The 21,380-nt window shown below is 35.7% G+C and overlaps 1 pseudogene; it reads left to right on the forward strand.

The window, feature by feature from the left end:
- Window positions 1-4,669: 4,669 nt before the first annotated feature.
- LOC149176175 (uncharacterized) lies at window positions 4,670-16,297 on the forward strand (annotated as a pseudogene).
- The last annotated feature ends 5,083 nt before the right edge of the window (window positions 16,298-21,380 follow it).

Raw genomic sequence — 21,380 nt, forward strand, 5'->3', positions numbered from 1 at the left:
GGATGGCTCGCCCGGGATAGGGGATGTTTGGGAACTTGGAAAGTGAGTGACTTCACGGAAGGGGTGACCAGATTGCCTGAGGGACTGTGTAGAAAAGAAGCGAAGGTCGGGCATATTTTTTTTTGGTTATTAGCATTGCTAGACGAATCAAATGAACATTGGGAGTGCTCCCTGGAAAACTGATTCGGTAACTGTTTGCTGAGAGGAAAAGTGATGCAGGATTATAGTGTTGGACATTGGATGTAGATTTGGCTGTGGCAATGGATTCTGCACTTCTTGGGAAAGAGGTGAATTTTGGTATTACTTTGAGGGTGGAGGTGTGAGCCTCTGGATTCCCTTGTTGATTGATATGGGAATCATATCCTTTTATTTTTCTAGTTTAGAAAATATGCATATGTGTATCGGTATCGTTTTTATCTGGTCATGTTGTCATGATGTTTTGCTTTTGAGTAGGTCTTCCATTGTAAATACTGCAACGAGATAAGTTATAAAGCTCATTGGTAGTATGTTTTCTTTTCAGTGGTTTTGCTGAGGTCTTGGTGTGGTTTAACACTGAGGACAATGTTCCCCAAGGGGGGGGGGGTTCTATAACAACCTCGATGAAAATTCCATGTAATAAAATTTAATAAAGGCAAAATAAGACCACGGTTAAGGGACAATTATTCCAAGATGAATGTTGGGTAAATATATCCTAGTGGGCACCACTAGATGTGTTTATGGCTAAAGGAAAATTGCAAAGGAAATTGCAAAGGTATCAAAAAAAATAAGGGAAAAAGGTATTCTGGCACATTTATTTATGAAAATAAAAGAAATTAGGAGAAAAGGAAGGTGAGAGGTCACAGGTTGCATGAGACGAGGAAAATGAAGGAAAAGAATGGAAAATGAAAAAAATAGAGGCTTCATTGATAAAAAGGCTCTTGAGGATCAGTGGGCAGGGTTGGTCAACTAAGCTTGGTCAATTCAGTTTTGGAGCTCTCTCATTACTCTCTCTCTATCTCTCTCTCTCTCTCTCTCTCTTGGACACTTAGAGTTTTCTTTGAGCCCTCTAGCCTTGGATCAAGGAAGGAAAAGAGAGAAAAAGGAAAGGTTGGAAATCAAGGATCAAGCAAGGAAGAGCATGATCAAGCAACTTCAGCAACAATAATTGCAGGTAACATATTGTATGTGTGATTTCCTAGCTAGTTTTGACATGCATGGCTTTACATGTTGGTGTATGGTTCTCTTGTTTTCCGTGGCATGGTTTTGCTAGTTATGACAGTGGTTTTCAACCTAGACTTGCCTTTTTCAGGATTCCATGTTGTGTTAGGATGTCGATCTCGGTTTTGAGCTTTCGAATTACCATATGGATTTCGGAATCTAGGGCGGAGGTTGTCTCAAGGTTCATTCCCAAAGGCCTAAGAATCCCTTAACCAGTTTTGGCGGGATACATGATAAAGCCTTAGGGAGGTGTCTCAGTTTAGGGCCTAGTGATCCAGGATTATATTGTGGTAAAGATTGAGAGACAAGGAGATGAAAAATTCCTCAAGGATAGTGATGGATTCCGGATGGAATTCCAAGTTTGGTTTGGTTTTGTGATCGGAGCACCAGTTTTTGTGTGATCACGGTATAGTGAGAGTGGAGGTGGTTTAACCTCTGAATTCCTTTGGTTGTTTTTGGGATGTTTTTCCATAAGATCCCACATTCATGCTTGGAATATGGCACAGGGGTGACTGGCTGAAAGAAAGATTTGGTTAAGCCATGTCTACGGTCAGGTGGTACGTGAAAGTCCCAAACTTGGTCAGATTTTCCTATGTTTAATAAAAGATAAGTTATCTTGCTTTTGTACTTCTTTATATGTGGATTTAATGGTTTTTATCTCACTGTTATTTCCATGGTTTTATCTTAGATATAAGCATGGTTAATTGACTGGTTCATGTGATGGTTATTTCATGTATTTAGTTGTAATTGTTAAAATGATGGATGCAAGACCTAATTGATGTAATAATAGTTCAAGGGAGAAGGTGGTGGTCCTTCTTTTCATGTCTCATAAGAGCTTTCAATCATTCATGCTCTGTCTTGTATCCTAGACTTGTAGATTGTATTGATGCCAAGTGTTTGACAGAATGTCAGTCCCAGTTGGGGATGGTCGAGCCTAGTCCTAGAGTTAGTTTTTGGTTTATTAGTCTTGTCATCATATGTTTAATGGATTTCAGAAGTTACAACAAGTTCTGGGCAGTGGCAGGAATTCTGGGCTTGAAAAGTGCCTTAAATCTCATGGACTCTAGCACAGGTCTGCTGGAAATAGTCCCTGGACACAGGGATGTAGACTTGTGGGAGAGTCCAGAGCTCTTTGGACGCTGGCATAACCATATCATGGGAACGTCCAAAGGTTTAATAGCTTAAAACATGAGTGGGACCCAGTGGCATGATACCTGAGTGGTTGGGATGGCTCCTGGGAGTGTTGTTGTTGATGTGGAAGGTATGGTTGATGTGTTTATGTTGATTCCACTTCCTTAAGGTCACATAGGAGGTTGAATCATATCATAGTAGCCTCTCGTCACATGTTCACCCCAGTTGGTCAATTACTTTGGTAGATATTGGAGGAGGGTGTTACACACACTCGTGGTGTTTGATGAGAAACAAGGTGGGGTGCCAGTTGCTTTCATCGTGGCGTCACGTAATACATCAAAAGGAATTTCACTATGGTTGAAGCACCTCATGCATAGGTGTCACCAAGTTTATCATAGTTGGAAAGTTAATGCCTTCATGGTTGATGATGAATTGGTTGAAATCAACGCTTTAAGGTTTTTTCAATATTCTTATTTTATAGTACAACTTATGTTTATTACAAAAAGAACATGCTTGAAATGAATTGAATGTGGTAGGAGAATCACAAGGTGTAATGTTATCTTGTTTGTTTGGAACATACGTCGAGCTTGAATAAAAATGTGAATCGAATGGCCAGTAGTCCAGAAATAACAAAAGAGATGTTTAGTGATTTGGGTTTAATTATGAATTATTGTTCTAGTGCTGAAGTGAGCAATGTAATTAATGTTTTCTTCAACAAATTTTCTAATGAGGAGAAGTTCCTAGATTATTTCCATAAGAATTGGGTTGCTGGTGACAAGATTTGTAAGTTGACAAACTCTTTCTTACATTTCTCCTTTTGATTTTCATACGGGTGAAATATCTTCATTAACCCAACTTTTTTGAAATTAGGGATGTGGGTAAAGGGTTGTCAGGATTTCCCCCATGCAAATCAGGGGATAAACAATGTTGTGAAGTCATATCACTGTTACCTAAAGACAGATTTTCTATTTGATAGAAGAAAGAAATGTGCTCGTAGGATATATTGGTTGATATACGTTGTTCTAACATATGTTGAACCATGTTATCGGTTTAAGGAAATACTAAAAAAGGAAGGATTTTTGAATAATTACAAGAAAGAGAAAAAATTTGAATCATTAATGGAAAAACAAAAATAATTCCAGATAGTGATTGTAACCCTCATGAGCAAATGTCTCATGCTTTTTAGGTGAGGAGTCAACCTAAACATAATAAGAAATATCTTGTCACTTGTCATTGCACAAATTTCTTAACTTGTGGTTTCCCATGGTATATTCATGGAAAAGTTTGTAAGCATGCCATAAAGGTGGGTTGGTTTTCTTCATGTTTAATTGCTTCAAAATAATTACTAAACCATCAAAGGGCAACTGATTCATACAATGACCCTCTTGAGATAAATATAGAGGAAATATCATATCTTGGTGAAGATGTAAACACATTTTCCATGGATAGTCACAATGTTGATGTAAATGTTGAAGGACTTGAGTTGGCCAAAGAGGAGTTATTTGGCTACATAGAGCTGGTTCAAAACAATCCTCCTACTACTTTGATCAAGACTGAACAATTTATTTCTTTGGTTAAAAAAAATTGGATGATGCCAAAAATATTCATATTATGGATTATGAATTCATGTGTGGGTTGGGTGCTTTTGAGTCATCTTTGAAGAGGAAGAAGAGTTTCTTGAGCCCCAAAAAGAGAAGAAAAACAAGCAAAAAAATGCAAGATTGGAAATTGACTTGAATATCACTGCAGATGAAGATGAACCATTTGAGTTTGAAAAACTCAACAAGCGAGGTCACCCTCGCTCCAACATGCATGGTTTTCCAGGTTTGTTGTGATACATTTGTTTTCAATTTGATTTTAATATTTATTAGTGTATTACATGTATTTAATGTATTATTGTTTTGTTGAATATGTTAATGTATGTTTGATATGTGGTGAGGATATGTTTGTTGATTTGGGAAATTTGTTTGAATTGTCATTTAAGGTCAGTAAATAACTCCATGCATTTACACTCAATCTTTTAATACATTGATTATTTTGTATGTTATGGAAGATATATTTCATAGGGTTGTTCCATACTTGCATTATGCTTGCATACATTGGTGTATAATCATGAATCTGATATATAAATTGGAATAAAAACAATGGAAATGTAACAAAATTTGTAGCAGAAATGCAACGAAATTGTAACAAAACATGTAAAACATAATTTTACAGTTTTTTATAACTGCTCAATGCTAATTGTGATATATTATTAGAGAATAATATATATTACAACATCAAAGATTGTGTGTTTTTTGACTATGAGTTATCGCACCAGTGGCAATGAGTGTCCGCAACGATGAGACAATTTGTCAGCAATGGCAAGTGGGAGAATGTCAGCAATAGTGAGGGTGTGAATATAAGTAAGAACACGGGGTTACTCTAAATATGAGGATTAATGGGGATTTTCATGAATATTGTTGATACAATAATCACTGTGTCCTGCTTCACGAGGACGAAGATACCCTATTGTTTCCATAATTTCATTCCAACATTCAATTTTATTTATTATTATTATTATTAATTTTTTTTTTTTTTTTTTTAGGCTATTATAAGAATTTTTATATATCTTTGTTGGCATCCAGATCATTTGATAGAGAAATCTAAGACCGAACTAATTATTCCCATATTGTTCCATGGAAATAATATACTGAGGAACCCTTGTTAAGGCTATCTTTAAGTTTAGGTAGTTAAATCGATATTTATTTCAGGTTGTTTTCCCGAGGCATCCCAACTTGCTTTACATCCTTCTTGTGTGACAATCTCCAATATTTGAATCTGGGTTGCGCAATATGCAATGGTTTGTTTCCTGTTCCTGGCGATATTCTCTACTTCCTCTGACAAACTGGCCAATTGTTGATATTATTCTATCACCTCTATAGGTATTTCATATTCTCTTCTAACCCACATAATTCTCTCAGAATATGTTTAAAATTTTTAAGAGCTTCCACCCAACTAGTCTGATTTCTCAAATATGATACAAAGGCTATAAATTGGACATCCCTTACATAAGGGTTGGGATTCCATCTTTTGTTAAGAGAACATAAAATTATGTTGGTATAGTTCACAGAGCAAGTATTTTTCTAGATTCATACAGGCCTTGTATGCTTCTATGAAACAATTTATGTATTCAACCTGGAAAGGCTTATTGTTGATTATAACATTATTTTTCAACATCAAAAATCTTTTTGCCAAGTACACATTGTAATTTGTTGCATGATACCTTCAACTGAGCATACCATCCATTATCTTTCCGAGTTTTTTTCTTATCATTCTCCATCTTGGAAAGCTTTCTTTGCAGCTCAGGCATTGTGTTTTTATGTTTTCCTTCAACTTTGTTTATATATTCTTCCCATGTCTTGCAAAAGTCACAAATTAAGTTTTCATGCAAATGGAAAGGTATTAGTTTTCCCTTGTAAGAGGGTATACACAAGAATATTTTATCCTTTGGTTCCTCATCCTCTGGTTGGACAACAATGCCTTTGGTTAGTTTGATCTCTGGTTCCTGATCCTATGTTTGAACAACAATGTCTATGGTAAGTTTCATCTCTGGTTCCCGATCCTCTGTTTGTACAATTGTTTCTTTTGTCAGTTACATCTCTGGTTCTTATTCCTCTTTTTTCATAGTTGTGCCTTTGGTCAATTTTAGCTCTGGTTTCTAGTCCTCTATTTGCACAACAATGTCATAATCTATTATTTTCCAAGGGGTATATTTTCTTGGACTCCTGGAGAAGGTATATCCATGAAACAAATGGGGAGGGAATTCGCAACTTGGGCCAAACAATTTAATCTTTCAAAACTTTATTTTCATCTGAGCTCATCTATTAGGGTTTTAACTTTGTTTTTTGGTTGTCTATTTTTCATCTGGAGAATCCTATTCTTCCTTAACAACGAAATATATAGAGGGATATTTGAACGGGAACTTACTATTTTAATGTGCTTCTTTGTCAATTATGGTGGTGTAGTTGCTTGTTCCTCCTCATCATACCCATACAAAATTGAAATTGAGACAAGGCCATATGTTCTGTACCATTCGGCTACTCCTTGTATGTACTCATAGTCAGAATGAGGAGAGGGAACCTTCTCAACTTTTTCTTTTGTGTCAGCAAGGTGGCCTAATCCTTGTTCCATGAATCCTTGTTGCATGCATCCTTGCTCCATGACTCCTTCTTCCATCAATACATCATGTGTATTCTATTTCTCTTTCTCTTTCTCTTCTGTTGTTTCTTATGTAACAACAGGGATGGTTTCAAGAACTGAAGCAACACGACCTCACTTTTCCCTATTCTTCTTGGCTTTTTGGCACCACTTTCGGTCGCTTCCTATATCCTCTCAATCTTCTGGTGGCAATTTTACTCCCAAATATTTCTACTTCATCATCATAATCTTGTCCTTCTCCTTTCTATGGGGATTTAGCAGCATAATCCTTAGAAACCCTCGTAGTTTGAACGTTGGGCAGCTCGGCTTCCATATGGAAAGGTTTTGTGGGAATTTCTGCATCTGGGAGGTCATGGGACAGAGTTGCAGCTGTTAGGGCATCCTCCAGCAAGGTAGAAACATCAACATTAAATGGCCTTATAACTAGTTCATCCCAAGTTTTCCCTTCCCTTTGTAGCGCACTAACCACCAAAATTTTAATGAGGCAATGGTGGGGCAAGGTTTCAAATGGCCGCTTTGATTTCTGCATAGATCGGGCCATATGCTCTAGAGTTTTTGCAAGAAAGAAAGGCATGTTAACCAATATGTCATGACATAAGTGGTCTAACAACCAAAGGTTCTGGTAATAAATAACGACATAACTTCCTTCGCACATGAAATATTTCTGCACAAGGAATGCAATATCTTTCCAGGGTTTTGGTAATGTCCTCCTTTCAAATCCTATGCTTATCTTCTTCAGTTATTCACCTGCCTCAAGGGATTGTCGCAAAACATCAGGTTGGGGTTTTCAAGGTGCATACCATTGTTCTCCCGTCTGGGGTAACCCTTTCTCTTATGCAATTGCTTCTTTTGTCGCATGCAACACTATCCCTGCTGCCTCATATTTTCTCTCCCTGTAATGCATGGAAAATTTTAGATCTATGTCGTCGTCATACCCCTGCAACTGACAAATATACTCAATCTAGACGACCTGTTCAAAAAATGGTCTAGCGCGTGGAAATGTGTGTAGCAATTATTCTGCAGGTTCTTTGAAAACTCTTGGGCCTCCCATATTTAGTCGGAGTTCAGAGTGGTTATGGCTATGTTTCAAAGTGGCTATATCCGTGTTTGAAAAGTGCAACATTTTGAATGTGGGAGAGCGACAAGCAATGGAAGAGTTGAGGGTAAGCATGTAATAATGCATTCCAACAATAATGTAATCATGTGGCGTCATCTATTGCGGCGATCATTTGACATCAACTACTCATTGCTTCTGTGAACATGGGAGATTCCCCTTCTATGCAGTCATGTTTTACCGCAATGGTGACCATTTGAATGGGAGGGCGAGTTTTCGTCCATTTGGCACCAACCTCTCATTTTTGTCATGATCATGCAAGGTTTCTGTTGTACACAGTGAAAAGTTGCCGCAACAATGACCATTGGAATGGGAGGGAAAGTTTCCATCCACTTGATATCAATCATTTCTTTCTACCGTGATCACAGAAGATTCCCCTTCTATGTAGTGAGGAGTTGCCACAATGGTGACCATTGGAATGGGAGGGCAAGTTGCCGCAACTGATGCAATTGATTTGGGGCAACCCTGATTTTCCATCATAATAATTTAAAGTTTGTTTATGTGCAACTTTGTGGGCCCATGCACCATTACACTCACTCCTTAAATTACTTTCCTTAAAAAGTATTGGTTACAATTTATTAGTTATCCTTGAATGCATATTATAATTTTGCATGATTATCAAGTTAACTTCATTGATTTGCAGGTTGTTCATATTATTTTCACTATTTTGTAGGCTTAGCTGTTGTTGTTGTCATGTATGTCAGAACGTGCTTCAATTCAATTCACCTGATCTTGTGGCTGAAGATGTTGATAATGGAGAAATTCACAACAATTGAATGGTTTGTTTGGTTATTTATACAATTTTGTCCCTTAAATGAGGTTGGATCTATGAATTGGAAAAATGCAAGATATCACAATTTCATTTTGCATATCACCATGTGTAAAGGACAAATTAAATAATAATGATTGATCTATAAGCTATCTTGGTTGGCTTGTAACCAAGGGTATCTCACATAATTTGTTATGTTAGGGGCTTCTTTAAGAATTTGAGCTCATTAGACTTGTATTAGAGACTTGTATAAATTTTGCATGTGCTACTCATGGATAATGAATGAATGAATGTTCCTAGAATTTGTTTTTCATATTGCATCCTTGAAACTCCATTTATTCTTGCCAACTAAGTATAAATTCCTAGACTAGTTGTGAAGCTGCCTATGGTGACAGTGGGACTTTGTTTGAAGTTGTTGTTGTGCCCTCTAGCTTTAGCCTATTCACTAGGCATGCTAATTTGTGCAACAACAAGTTCAAAAACCCTAAGTGCCAAACCCTAGATGCAAACCCCTATGTGCATTGTGTAAGACAAAACCCTAAGTGCAAAACCCTAGGTGGAAACCCTTACCCTAATGGATGAACAACACATGTGGAGAAACCCTAGCATGAAATATGACCTAACAAGACAATGTCATGAAGCATATATAAGAAGCACTAACATTCTCCAAGGCATGTCAATATGATAGAAAAACCCTAGCTACAAGTTTAAAATCCTAGAAACAAGTTCTAAACCCTAGCAACAAGTTTAAAACCATAAGTGAAAAACCCTAGGTGTAAACCCCATAATGCATTGTCTACAATAAAACCCTAAGTGAAAAACCCTAGGTGCATTTTAAAGTAGAAAATCATGAGTGAACACCCTAGGTGCAAACAATTGCATTGTTAAAGATGATACCCCTAGAATTCTTCACATCTCATGAACTAGAAAAGTTTGAGAGAGAAAGAGAGTAAAGGTTCTTGGTGGAATATTACAGTGGTTATACTTCAGTAAGGGCTATTTTATTTTATGCAATATCAAACCGTAGATAAAAAATAAAAAATAAAAAGACATAGGAGCAAGGAGCAGAATTCTTCACAACTCGTGAACTAGAAAATTCTGAGAGAGAAAGAGAGTACCATATTCTATAGGAGACTTGTAGGAGACCTCCATCTGGCTTGAAAACAAGACATCTGAAAAGTCACTAAATTTTGGATTGTAGTATTCCTCTACAATTTCGACCTATGTCTCTGAATTTTCGGACTGTGGTATCTCTCTGCAACCTGGGCCATCTCAACACACTTCAGACCTATCCAAAAATAAACCCCTGTACCCTTGGATATGTGGAATTATGGGTGTTGGAAATTTTATGATAGATATAACCTCTGGAGTAGTAAATTGTTGGAAACATTGATTGGAAATGTGAATAAGTATTGAAGGCATTCTAAGGTCTCGTTTTGTAACATCTTTTGGAGTCCTCACTATTTGTTAATAAAAATATTTATTTAGTTGTCCATTTTTGGGTTTTCTTAAAGTGATCTTGACTAGTAAATAAAATTTGTAAAAGGAAATACTGATTCAACCCCCACCCCTCTCAGTATTTCCAACATATAGACAAAAATGAACTGTAATCAAAATGACACAACTGAACTGAAATGAACTGTTAGACACAACTGAATTGTAATAAAAATGACACATCTGAATTGTAATCACAATATAATTCCATTAATAGCATTGACTAAAAAATACATTCCTTACATACACGTTGTGTTGAGATATAAAAAAGGTACCAAAAAATAAAGTGAGCCCGTATATAAAAAACAGAGCTCATATAAATACATAAAAAAGGATGGACATAATGGTTGTTTATGATGCTACAATAACATCATAAGAAATAAGAACACCATAATAGGACTCCCACCATAATAACCCCAATAGCAATCACAAGAACAATGCATTCATTAACAAGCCACATATATCGATGTCTGTCAATGAAAATTGGTAGAGCACACACTGATTTCTCTGCGTATCTTGCACATATGCATCCATTGGATGTTGCTTCAATGAGTATATCATTAAAAACCTTTTGACATCTGGTCGGTAAGTTATGTTAAAGCTTTGAAATTGTGAAGCAATGTTTTTTGCTTCTTTGTGGAGGGGTTTCAAATTTTGTTTTCTAACTTGGTAAATTCCAATAATTTGATTGGTTATCAATTCTGAATTGGTGTAAGTGACAATGTCACTTGCAGCATGATTCCTTGCCGCTCTTAGCCCATCAAATAGGGCAAGCTAATAAGGTTCATTATTGGTGGTTGTCCCAGGAATTTCTCTACTGTTTTGATAGACTTGGCTTAGTGCTTCATTGTGAAGCACAAATCTAGTCCATGCTTGACCTGGGTTTGGATGGCACCAAACCTGAATGATCAATGTCCACTTTTGCACCATCTGCAAAACAAGAAAACAATTAAATGAAAAAAAATTAATGAAATATTGTTAGATTTTGTTCAAACTACGTTGCAACAACTCATTGTTGCAGTGGAAGAAACTCACTATTACAGTGGCGAAAACTCAGTGTTACAGTGGAAGAAACTCACTGTGGTGGTGGGAACTCCCTATTACATTCATTGAAACTCATTATTATAGTGGTTGCAACTCACTGTTACAGTGGCGAAAACTCCCTTTTACATTGGCGGCGAAAACTCCCTGTTACAATGGTGACAACTCATTGTTATAGGCAGTTTTCGCCATTGTAACAGGGAGTTATCGCCATTGTAATAGGGAGTTGTCGCCACTATAAAAGTGAGTTGTTGTCACTGTAATAGTGAGTTGAATCCATTGTAATAGTGAGTCTCCCTATTACCCATGTACATTAGGATAATAACCACTGTAACAATGAGTAATAGAACAACACCATTATCACTTTATCAATAAACCAAAGCTAAAAAAATAACTACCTCATTTTTTTTCATTCTAAGCTTGATGATATTTATATTGGTAAAGTAGAATATAGTGAAGATGAAGTGTGACCTTCCTTGAGGGAAAAAAAGACCACAAAGAGTAAAAAAATTAATGTTTATCTTGCATGATTACCGGGTAGTGTCCTTTACATTTATAACCTTATTTGTAATATTGTGTATATATATTTTAAAAAGAAACATAAAATATAATTGAAATAAACAAAAGGGGAATCATAATTCCCCTCTACAAAACTGGCCAAATGAAAACTTTTATTCCCAACGCAAGTAGGCATATTCTTATTTTTACCATTGTTGGGAATCCTTATATTCCTTAAGATATTTGTCATTGAAGATGGGGTTGGGGGGTATCTTTAGACACATGAGGAAGTATTTTTTTTAACATTGAGTTATGCTTAATATTCTTATGGATTTTCACTAAAATATTAATGTTATAAACTGCTATAAAAACTATTTATGAATAATGTCTCGTTATTGATGATCAATTTTCTCCATAGTATGATATATGAACAATTTGTTCAACAAAAAAGATTTCTAAGATTGAAAATTTTGGTAACCTTGGATTCAGAGAACCCGATGTTCAAAATTGAGTCCCCCAATTCTACTTCAACATGTTGACTGGAGAAATTACTCATTTTATACCTAACCGAGTTTTCAGTATGGGAAATGTCTTCCTTGATAGCAGTATAGAAATAATAGTGTTAATTAGATGTCGCATTCATGGCATCACAAGCATAGATGATGCAATGAGGGATATTCTAGTGTAGGGGATCGTTGGGAGCTTTTTTGGTCACTTGTTTGAGCTTGCATTTGTTGGGATCATAGTTCATTGCTAGAGTTCAACATTTCAATTTGAGGACATTAGATAAGAGCTACAAAGGGGAGGTGATAATGAGGGACAAACATAATGGTTGGGAATTGGCGTGGAGCCAAGACGATAGCTACCCAGTTAGAGAGAAAAAATTGAAAGAGGCCTCCTAGATTGACACATGAATTTCCCTAATTGTAGTTTGGATTTTCCTACCCAAGTTTGATGTTGAGCCAAACTAGATGACAAGACAATGAAAAGGAATAAACCAACAATAAACAATACCAAATAATTCATGAATCCCACCATTATTTATTCCTCTATGCATAATTTTTTTCTTGATGAATGAACCATTTAAACATATGACACTTTTTGAGGCATGATGATTCATGTGATGGAATTAATGGTCAAATCATACCATCCAAGAATCAAATGGAAGGCATATGCAACAAAATATCCCATTCTAAACAGCATCCAAAACCATATTTATTACACAATGCAGTCCACATGGACATGTGGCCTTGTTTATTTTGGGGCTTGTGACACCTCATTTGATAAAGTTACGGCTACAACGTTATTGTAATTATAGAATTTAGTTAAAATCTAATAATAATTGAGTCAAGGTGTGTTGCCCCATATGGAGGCAATGTTGCAATGGTGTAAGTGTGTGTTTGCAAACATTCACATGTCTCAAGTAACATAAATGAAAAAAATACCTATATGATTTCGAATTCAATTTATTGTATTGTAATTTTGTGATTAATAATAAAATTACAAACACTTTTTTCCAACAAATTACAAACAATGGTGACAAATGTGTTGTTGCAACGATGACCAGTGAGTTTCCGCAAAGATGAGCCAAATAAGTGTCGTTGCGACAACTCACTGGTCACCGTTGTGGTAACTCGCTTATCATCGTTGCAGAAACTCACTAAAAAAATTTCAATGGAAAAAATGGAAAAAGAAATTGGGAGTATAGTGAAAATTGGTAGAAATTACCTCTACTCACTAGGTACTTCTGCTCTACGTGCTCTAACTGGACCAAATGGTTAGAAACCCTGAAACATCCCACAAATTTGTTAGCAGGAGAAAAAATAATGCTTATAAATTGTAGAAAATGCAGATAATTTGTAAAGAAACAATAAATTTACCTTTGCAAGGTAACCCACTATGAAAAATGGTAACCCTATCTTCGATTGAGCCTTCTTCGCCAAATTCAGAGATAATTTTATATGTCTCGCTCGGTAGAGGAGAAATTCACTCGGTGAATTTCTGAAAAAAATAGGCAAAATCTCGACAAAATGAAATGGGGTTTCCAGGGCACAGGATTCGCAGAAAAAGCTCTAAAATTCTACGTGCAGTAGATTATAGATGGAAATTGTAGCAAGAATCCATGTGTGGTTTCCTCTCTGAAAATGACGGCTCTAATTGTATATGGAAATTGCGGCAATAATCCATGCATGGTTTCCTCTCTAAAAATGGCAGGGGAATTCCTAAAAATGGAGAATGGTATCTCTGAAAAGGAATGAAGGGGTCTTTCATTAAGTGCTTGACGAAATGAAATGGGGCTTCCACGCCAAGGGATTGACAGAAAAAGCTCTGGGATAAGCTTTGTCCTCCCATCTGCGGCAGATTGGAAAAATCATCGACTGTACAGAGCCATAAATTGTTGTATTAAAATTTCAAAACTATGCCACCACCTGTAAATATCACTCTTACTCCATAAACATTTGGCGGAAAACTATTGGTGAACTCTAGGAGCTGTTTTATCGATGAGCTGGGGTCAGACGACCTGGCGAATGGAAGTTGGCATTACGGTGACACGGACAAAGAGGGAGACAGATAAGTTTGGACGTTTTCGTTTGGAGATTTAAGGGATCCAAGGGACCCATATCACAAAGGAGGTCGCTGAAAGGGCCTCGCTAGAGGTGAGCGAGTGTGAAACACGAAGGGTGTTTCGTCGACCTGTTAGCTTACTCCATTTAGAAATGGAAGCGAATATATATATATATATATATATATATATATATTCGCTTCCATTTCTAAATGGAGTAAGCTACCAGGTCGACGAAACACCCTTCGTGTTTCACACTCGCTCACATGTATGTATAGATATATGTATATATATATATATATATATATATATATATATATATATATATATATATATATATATATATATATATATATATATATATATATATATATATATATATATACATCTATATATATATATATACATCTATATATATATATATATATATATATATATATACATATATCTATACATATATACATATGTATACATATATATATATCTATATATATGTATGTATGTATATATATACATATATATACATATATGTATATATATATATATATATATATATATATATATATATATAGAGAGAGAGAGAGAGAGAGAGAGAGAGAGAGAGAGAGAGAGAGAGAGAGTACATAAAAGGTGATGGCGTGAAAAGTCTAAGCGTGTGTCTCTATATTGTACCGAAGAGTTGCTATAAATACTGGAACACTGAAGCATGTGTCACTTTACTCTACGGAAGAGCTACCATGCACGGTTGGAATTTGACGGGAAAATGCCTGTGATCGAGCATTTTTCCCATCAAATACGTTTAAATAATTTACATCACCATTTCTTGTGATGTGTATTGAAATTTACAAAACATATTTTTGATGTTTTATTTTTTTACCAAACATTATTAATATCCTATAGGCATGTTCCACCTAGACTGCGGCTTATCAGGTCATTATTTATGCTCATGTACAACCATTGATTCTCCAGAAGTTTCCAACAACTACCCTACTCATGTTCAAGCTCAAGTTTCGATTTTTACATGCTACACTGCTTTCAAGACTTTCCCCTGCTCCAACTAAGAACTCTCCAATGTAGTTGATGACATCCACCAATATGAATTCAATGCCACCATCTCCTGGTACATGAGTTCAAATTCAAGAGTTGCGTGTGAAATGTTTTGAAGAATTAAAAAGGTTAAATTTCCAAATAATGTTGCTTTAGTTGGAGAATTACCACATGAGCTAGGTAACCTGGAAATTTTAGAATCCCATGTTGTTACAAAGAGAAGTATGAAGGGAAATTTTCTAATGGAAATCGAGAACCTTTAAAAAAAAACATAGGTCGACCCAATACCAGACCCCATCACCTGCAACGACATCTCGTTCTTGACTCATTGTTTGTGAAATTTGATTGCACAATAGAGAAGAGCAACATGACATGGAGCAGAGTAATGCAACACAAAACATCTCAAAAGAAGAGGTTTGCCAATGGAAATCGGGAACTTAACCAAACTAAGAAAGTTTTTCCTTAGCCACAACCTATTCCATGACATGATACTTCCTTCTTTAGGGCATCTGTGGGAACTGTTAATAATGGATTTAAGGTTTAATACATTATAGCATCGAATTCCAACATCTTTTGGGAATATGATATCTCTTGTAAAAATGGATTTGAGTGACAATGGCCTACAAGAGGAAATTCCTAGGGTATTGGGGAATTTGAAATCCCTTACATTTTTGGATTTAAGGAATAGTAAGCTTCACGAAAACATTCCTGGTTCCTTAATAGAGATGAAGAATTTGTAGGAGCTTTACCTCAGTAATAATCGCCTGGGAGGATTGATTGATCTTCTTCAATGGGAAAATTTGTAGTCCTTGATCAATTTGGATCTTTCATCCTCATATTATATTGGAACCATTCCAGAATAATTTGGGGAATTGAGGATGCTTAGGTACCTTGCCTTGAATGATAATAATATCACCATGAAAGTTCCTTCAAAGTTGACAAATTTACCAAAGTCTGCTCTTTTTATTAAATAACAACAATTTGTCTGGTCCTTTGGAATTTCCATCAAAGTCTTATGAATGAATTGGAAGGTATCCAACTCTGTGGAGCAATCCAAGGCTTTGTTATGTTACACAAAATCAGAACTTTGTTCCAAATAGAATAACTCTATTCTAGAATGGTAAGAGCTGGAAAAAGTCATGACACATCAATGAATTCCATAGTTGGATATGGTGCAAGAAGTTGTAATTTAAGATCCTCTATTATATCATTTGCTTCTTTGGTTATGAGTTTCATACTATGAATTTTCAGTGAACAATAGTTTTGACACTAAGGGAAAATTTAACTAGAGTGAAAAGGAAAATTTTGCTATATTCATTAAGCTTCCCTTAAAATCAGAAATTTTTTCCAAATAGGGTAACTCTGTGTTTCGAATGGTAAGAGCTAAAAAAAGTCATAGCACATCAATGAATTCAATAGTTGTATATGGTGCAACAAGTTGTAATTTAAGATCCTCTATTACAACATTTGCTTCATTGGTTATGAGTTTCATACTAGGAATTTTTTGCGGGTAGTGGTTTTGACACCAAGGGAAAATTTAACTAGAGTGAAAAGGAGAAATGGTGTTGCCTTAATTAAGATTTCCATATATGCTCCTCTGCTCTTATGGTTGGTTGTGACTATGTACTTATTTCAAACAGGTTGGATTTCATGATTGTTTGGTGCATCACAATCTAGGTCTATCTATGAGGTTACTAGTTTTGATTCGAATGGAAATTGGCATCCACCTGTGGTATTCATCGACTCATGGTATTTATCCACCCATGGAATTTACCCATTGTATTGTAAGTGGAATCCACCCATGGTATTCATTCACCCATGGTATTTACCCATGATATTGTAAGTGAGATCCACCCATGGTATTCAATCAACCATGGTATCTACCCACCCATGGAATTTACCTGTGGTACTATAACTAAAAAAAGACTATAAATAAGAAGTTTTATGTAGTAAAATGACATATTGTCCACCACAATGTAGCTTTTCCAATTATTCTCTATTTTAATAAATATTTTCTTGGTGGTTTTGTTTAATATGTGTTCTCCTATTTTATTTTGGCATTTCAATTTTTCAAATCTTGGGGCCTCCCCCCTAAGATCCATTTCATTTTTTTAGATCTTGAGAGCCTCCCCCCAAAATCCAGATCAGTGGTATCATATTCAGGTTTAAGCTCCATGGGAATGAGGTTTTGACGCATATTTTAGTTTCCAAGTTTTGCAGCAACCTTCAACAAACTTCATGCACATGCTACGACCTCCCCATAACACTTTCATGGGCAAAGCGGGAACAATTTTGTTTTCCATTTTTTTGAAGAAATTTTTTGGGCGGTGAGTTGGCAGATCATATCTGAAAATTTTGGTGCAAAATTTACAAAAAAAATAACATATCTGGATTCCTTGAGAAAAAATACCCAAATAAAAAAAAATTGGTCAAATTGGAGTCTGAATGAGGGAGATATCATTGATTTAAAATAAGTTCTGTTGCAGAAATTGTTTTGACAACAATTCATGGACGACGAATCTCCTATCGGCTTTTGTAGTTTTTGTTCAGAATTTCAAAAAAATGATTATAGATCTAAACTCCTCTTGAAAAATCACCCAATTTCAAAAAAAATTGGGTGAATCGGAGTTAAAAAATATGAGGGAGATATTGCTAATTTAAAATAAGTTATTTTTTTAGAACTTTTGTCACAACGAGACAGTTGCAACACAAATACGAGTTTCCAGAGCATCTAGATAATGATTTCAATCACATGGGAAGATGCAGAATGATCATTCTATTTCCAAAAACAGGATATAATAACAATTCTGACTTATATTGACTGAGTTATTCCCATTTTCAATTAATTTTTATATCTGGAGCATCATTCAGAAATGGTTCCCTTTGGAGATGTGCCCTCCCACCCTAGTTTAATAGGAACTTGCTTCACATTCAGCAGTTTCAGCATACCAACATCCAGCTTGGGTTCTTTGGAGACGTTCCCTCCCAACCTAGGCTATGTAGGCACATGTTACTTCATCAAAAATCAACATCACGATTATGGGTCAACTGCAAAAAATCCTTGTCATCGAAGTCCATTTGCTAGGCCGAACATTGTTAGTATCACAGTTTTTCACTAGCATTACCGGGTATCTCTATCCTCAGATCTTCGTTTTTCATGATTATGTGTCATCCACAAATCCACACTTCTTGAAGTTCATTTGCTAGGCTGCACACTGTCAGTATCACAGTTGGTCACAAGCATTACAAAATATCTCTATCCTCGGATCTTTGTTCATCACGGTTATGGGTTAACCACACAAATCCCTTCCCTTCAGTGGCTCTTCATATTCAACAAAGGCTTCTTAGGAGGGAACTTCATGCAATGGGGACCACTGCTTCTTAGGGAGAGAGGAATGATCTGAATGGAAATTGGCATCCACCCATGGTATTTACCCATGATATTGTAAGTGAGATCCACCCATGGTATCTACCCACCCATGGAATTTACCTGTGGTATTATAACTAAAAAAAGACTATAAGTAACAAGTTGCATTTTATAAAAGGACATGTTGTCCACCAAAATGTAGCTTTTACGGTTATTCTCTATTTTAATAAAAAAAATCTTGGTGTTTTTGTTTAATATGTGTTCTCCCCTTTTCTTCTGGCATTTTAATTTTTCACATCTTGGCGGCCTCCTCCCCAAGACCCATTTCAATTTTTTAGACCTTGGGAGCCTCTCCCTAAGATCCAGATCAAGTTTGGTTCTCCTGAAATACCAATTGCATATTTGTAATCTCCATTGTCAACGAAAGGAGATAATGGTTTCAATTATGCTAATTCATTTAATGAAACCTAAATTCTTGAGTAATAGGAAAGTGACATAATTATCATCTTAGGTACCTACATTTTTTATTCATAAAGTTGACAGCAGTTCTTTTTTTGCCCAGCATACTTTGTTTCTTTTCTTGTGTGGTATCTAATTCCAAGTACACTCACAGTTGAGATATAGTGAATCACCAAGATCCTTGGTATGCAATCAAACAAATATGTGTAATAATTTTATAGTAAATACAAAAGAAGCCTCCAAATACCAAAAATAAGTGTTACTATAAGTACCGTTTGAACATAAAAGGAGATTACAGTGATTATAACCAGTGTTTGAACATAGGAGGAGATTACAGGAGACTTAGATTTTAGTGCATCAGGGTTGTGGGAAACATCCATGTGGTTGTCTTATTTAATTTCTTGAATCTGTTTCTAGTCTTCATCTTTGGTTATCACACTTTAAATGGTCAAGTTACTTGTATTTTTTTGATATTTTTTCTTTTAAATACCATTCTCTATGCTATACACATGCAATAACTTTAACCTCAATTGAATATTTATTAATTTGTTTATGCACTATAGATGGTTATATCATGGCATAACTTCAAAGTGGTAGAAAGAGAGTTGTCTAAAATACCAATCTTCCATGGAAATTAGCATGTGGTGAGAAGTGAACATCCATTGATGATTTGAAATTGGTCATGTGAATATTCACTGGTAACAATAAAATCATACATACAATAAATTCAATTTTTTTTTATTAAGTTTTTACCTATTCTAATATTACTTTACCAAAATTTTCAATTTTGTTGTCCATAGTTATGAGTTATTATCACAATTGCACATATTTATGGTACTATTTCCTTCACTATTATTTTTCAGTCAATGGTAAGGCAATCCCACATGGATAAGAATTGTGAGGCATCTAGATCATAGGAAAGAACAATAGTGAAAATACTAATGACATTTTGGGCAATGAAAACAATGAAGGTGGAGATGGGGATGAGAGTAAGTTTAGTTGATTCAAATGTTTGAGGAAAATGGCAAAGTGGGATGAAAGGGAGAATATTGAGAATTCAATGATAATGAGATGAAGAAAATTCAAACTAGTTGAAGATGAAGATGATAATTATATGGTAAAACCTTTCAGTGAACTAACAATGCAAGATGAATCTAAAAAATAATTCTTTGGTTACATCTATTTGTGTTGGCAAGTTTAAATATCAAGCACAATTACATTTATTTGATAGTCTCATGTGTGACGGCTTAGACATAGGTTGTGGAGATTTGATTGTGTGTGGAAAATCCTCTAGAGACAGTTAGTGTTGAGCGACACTGAGAAATGTCATTATGAGGCCTTCTGACAACTACCCAGAACCTTTAAATGATAGGTTCTTGCATGAAACCTCACAAATGTCCAAGGTTCAAGGCATGAACCTATGATTTAAAAGTTTTGAGTAAGTCATAATGGCAATTTTGTAGTGGGGGCTTAGTGCTTGCCTCTAAAAAGCAAGTAATCCAATTGCACTTGTCTGAAAGCCCTGGTAGGAGAGGAGTGAGTTAAGAAGTGGACATGTAAGGTGTATGAAGGCCTCCTAAAATAAGTAGATGGGAACAATTTCTTAACACTAAGTATTTCAAGGAGTGTACATCACAAAGTTCTCTAGGAAAAGTTTTGAATAACGCATTACTTACGTCAATTTGTACTAAGTTCTTCATTTGCACTATGGACATGGGGAAGCTTGAAAGGGGAGTGTAGATACAAAGGTCGTGCAACTTGCGAGGCAACTACAGTGTTTGTGTTTCAACTATCAGGAAAAAGTCTATGATGATTTTTCAATGAGAAAATGAAGTGTAACAACAGAGGAAAGAAAAATAAACATACTTTGATATTCATGTTCCCACAATACTCTTAATTCCTTTCCTTCCACTTCCAAAACTTTTAAATTCTCCATGGGAATCTAGGAAGGTAGGGAAGAATGTGTACACTTATACCAACAGATCCACTGGAGCTGTGGTGCTAGCACCCTTCTCAGTATATGTTCTAAATAATCACCTTCAGCCGAGACAAGTTGCAAATTCAAAATGCCACAAAAATGGAAATTATGTAATAGAAACCTCATATAGTTCCCAAACAGACATAAAATAATAGGTAAATGATTGAAGTGCGTGGATATATCAAATTGAAGCAAGATGATATATGAGATCGTTGATTTCAAAAGGTTTGAGATTGCCGAGAACTCTTTAAAAGCATAATTAGATGATTGAAGTGGAGGCAGGTGGATCAAAATGCCGAGACCTTTTATAAATTTTGTGGAAGTTATGCTTCGTTTGTAAATGAAAGATTTACCAAAACTCTATCTATAACAATCATGAAATAAAAGCCCCAAGAGTTAGCTCAATCGGTCAAATCAGTGCCTCGCCAATCGGGAGGTCACAGGGTCAATTCCCGAAAGCTCTTGGGGTCAGGTCAGCATAGGCCGAGAGGTGTGCTCCCCTTCGGGGTCGAGCTACCCAGT

This window comes from Pinus tabuliformis, chromosome 4_1 (assembly GCF_031772625.1).
Source record: "Pinus tabuliformis cultivar Carrire ecotype Pingquan chromosome 4_1, CPIR1, whole genome shotgun sequence".
In the NCBI taxonomy this organism is placed as follows: Eukaryota; Viridiplantae; Streptophyta; class Pinopsida; order Pinales; family Pinaceae; genus Pinus; species Pinus tabuliformis.